We start from the raw sequence: 3,413 nt of genomic DNA, 5'->3' as shown, positions 1-3,413 counted from the left end.
AAAGTGCAAAGGCCTCTCTCCGTCTTGTCCCCATTCCCAGGGTTTCCAAGGGAAACCCCAGCCACTCACCCTGGGTTTTGCCGGCTTGGGCTGTCACACTGGGAGGATATCTGTGGGCAACAAAGACAGGCAACAGGAGATCTGAATGGTCTGGTGGCACACAGCCCCATCACTGCCCACCTGCCCACCGGCCCGGTCTCTTCCACATACCCCCCCCCCCCCCGCAGCTCCCTCCAGTGCACACACCCGGCTGACCTGGGAGAGAGAGGGCCCCCGTGCTTGGGGGCTCTGCTAGTTGCTGGCTGGCAGCTGGGGGTGCCGTGGAACAACTTCGGCCTGAGCCCAGGCCTCGGGGCGTGGACAGCGCCTGGAAAGGACCATCGCAGCTCAGGTTTAATGAGCACCTACTGCACGCCCGGCCCTGGGCTGAAAGCTGTCCAGGCATCACTTCATTTAATTCTTCATACCAGTCCTGTGAGGTAGGGGCTATTAATAACCCCATTTTGCAGATGAAGAAATGGAGGCTCAGAGATGAAGTAACATCATTCACTCATATTATTTATGGAGTGCCTACTTTGCACAAGGACCGGGTAGACAAAACATCAGATAATCAAAATGACTTAATTATTACTGGGATAAAAGCTGCAAAGAGAAAGTGAAAAGTGCCTGAGGTCATAGGTTTAGCAATCACACCAGGGAGTCAACAACAATAGCAGCTCATACTTGGGGGACCTCTCTCTGTTGCCAAACACTGGCCTAAGCAGTTCATATGGATGATCTCATCTAACTTCCTACAAACCTAAGATCAATATGATGATCATCCCCATTTTTACAGATGAGGAAACCACCCACTGTGAGGTTTTAAGCACCACGAGGGCAAGGATTTCTGTCCTGTTCACGTCTGTGTGTAGCTCCCAACACCCTGACCAGCACACGGCCCACAAGTAAATATTGAATGGATGCATGAAGCACACAGCCCTCGTGGGCTCTCTCTTTTCCTCCTCAGACCCGAGTGTGACCCAAGAAGGGGGATGAGGGAAGGAAGACAGGATGTGGAAAGGGACATTTTCTGACCCCCCACCCCCCAGCCCACCTGCTAAACACTCTCAGAGCCCTCTCTATTTCACCTTCATAGTATTTATCACGACTGCAATCAATTACTTGTATAACTGGCTGTGCAGTGTGTCCCCCTGGAGTGTGGGCTCTTTACGGGCAGGGACTGCATCTGTCTTGTTTATTACCGCTGTATCCCAACCCTAGGGCCTGGGCTATGGATGCTACATAAATATTTACCAACTGACTCCCTGAGCGGGTTTGGGCAGAGCTGGGATTTAGATCCAGGCATGTCCGACTTTCAAGGGAGCCTGAGGACTCAGGGCCTTGGCTGATCCCCAAGAGATGGGATCTTGGGGAGCAAGGAGCTGAATGGGCTCTAACTACCACCAGGGTCTTAAAGACCCTGACAGTGCCTAGGACAGTGATGGAGAACCTTTTGAGCTCGGCGTGTCAGCATTTTGAAAAACCCTAACTTAACTCTGGTGCCGTGTCACATATAGAAATTTTTTGATATTTGCAACCATAGTAAAACAAAGACTTATATTTTTGATATTTATTTTATATATTTAAATGCCATTTAACAAAGAAAAATCAACCAAAAAAATGAGCTCGCGTGTCACCTCTGACACGCGTGTCATAGGTTCGCCATCACTGGCCTAGTGTTTGGCCCTGACCTAATCCCCAGGGTCCATCCCCATAGACACCTGCAGACTCTCACTGGCTGCCACACTGCCCTGTGCTGTCCCCCACAGGAAGACTGCAGACCTGACTCAGGGACAGGATGGTACACGTAAGGACACTCCTCCACTCCCTCTTAGTGGACATCGATTTGCAATCTACCAAGCACCTCCACACATACGACCCACTGAATCCTTACAGCAGCCCAGGATTCATGGTTTATCTTCCCCTCCTTACAGAGGCAACAGGCTCAGAGCGATTGTGTAACTTGCCTGAAGTAACATAGCTAAGTGGCAGGATTCCTAATTCTGCCCTAAGTCCAAAGCCTCCTTCTCCTCCCAGCTCCCGCGACTCTCCTTCAGCCACTCCTGAAAATGCTCCTTCTAGAGCTGTGAGCTAATTTAAGGCTGGGAGGAACCTTAAAACCATCTAACCCACTGGCTTCCAAACCCTGGGCCTGGGGGAGCTGTGGAACATTCCAGATGCCCAGGCCCTAGTCCAGGGGAGTCTGACTCACAGATCTGAAGGGACATCTGGGAATCTGTATTTTTACTGATTTTTTATTTATTTAATTAATTTTTCGGGGGGGGGGGGGCGGCGGTTAATCCTTAACAGAGGATATTTTTCCATTGATTTTTAGGGAGGGGGGAAAAAAGAGGGAAAGATAGAGAGAAACATCGATGTGAGAGAAACACGTCAATTGGTTGCCTTCTGCACGAGCCTGACCAGGGCCCGGCCCAGGGAGGAGCCAGCAACCAAGGTACGTGCCCTTGACCAGAATCGAACCCGGGACCCTTCGGGCCAGAGGCCGACGCTCTATCCACTGGGCCTTCAATCCAGGCTGCAAAGGAAGCTTTCCAAACTGGCTAGGGCTTTTATTTGTTAAGAGAGAGGAAGGGAGAGGGAGTTAGACATAGAAAATCACTGAGAAGGAAACATCAATGAGAAAGAAACATCGATCAGCTGCCTCCTGCACACCCCTACTGGGGATAGAGCCTGCAACCCGGTCTGGGCCCTGACTGGGAATCGAACAGGCAACCTCTTGGTGCATGGGTCGACGCTCAATCACTGAGCCGCAGCGGCCGGGCTGGGAATCTGTATTTTTAAACAGCTCCCCGCTCAGTGGGTACAATGTTTTAGTGCCACCTCGAGCCCCTCCCATTTTACAGTTGAGAAAACTGAGATCGAAGAGGGAAAGAGACTTTGCCCAAGGCCTGGGGAGGGCCCTTCGGTTGCTCATTCCGGCAGAACATCCCGCTGTCCACTGTCCCTTCCCTCCCTGCAGCTCCCAGGCCTTAGCTGGTCCTCAACCTAGTCCTGCCTATTGGATCACTCAGGGTTCTGCTCTGCCCATGCCTAGCCCCTCCCAGGCCAGGCTCACTAGGCTCTCTCTGCTTCAAGAATCTCACCCTGCTCTTGCAGAAAGGACTGTGGGTGACATGCTCACACAGGAGGGAAGGGGCTCAGGCTCGGGAGTCTCCAATTCTGATTTCCAACACTGTGGTTGACCATGGCTCCTGATACCTTCCTAGAGACGCCTACCAGAAGCCACCATCCCTCCCTCGCCGAGGGTGGTGTTTACTAAGCCTCCCTGCTCTAGAGACCTCCCACTTGGGACTAGCGGCTGCGATCTTGGCAGAGAGAAAAACCTCCTTTCCAGTGGTTGCTTCTGTTCCACC

The sequence above is a fragment of the Myotis lucifugus genome, unplaced genomic scaffold (assembly GCF_000147115.1).
Source record: "Myotis lucifugus unplaced genomic scaffold, Myoluc2.0 scaffold_197, whole genome shotgun sequence".
Taxonomy (NCBI): domain Eukaryota; kingdom Metazoa; phylum Chordata; class Mammalia; order Chiroptera; family Vespertilionidae; genus Myotis; species Myotis lucifugus.
The sequence above is the reverse complement of the archived record's forward strand: the minus strand, read 5'-3'. Positions refer to the sequence as shown.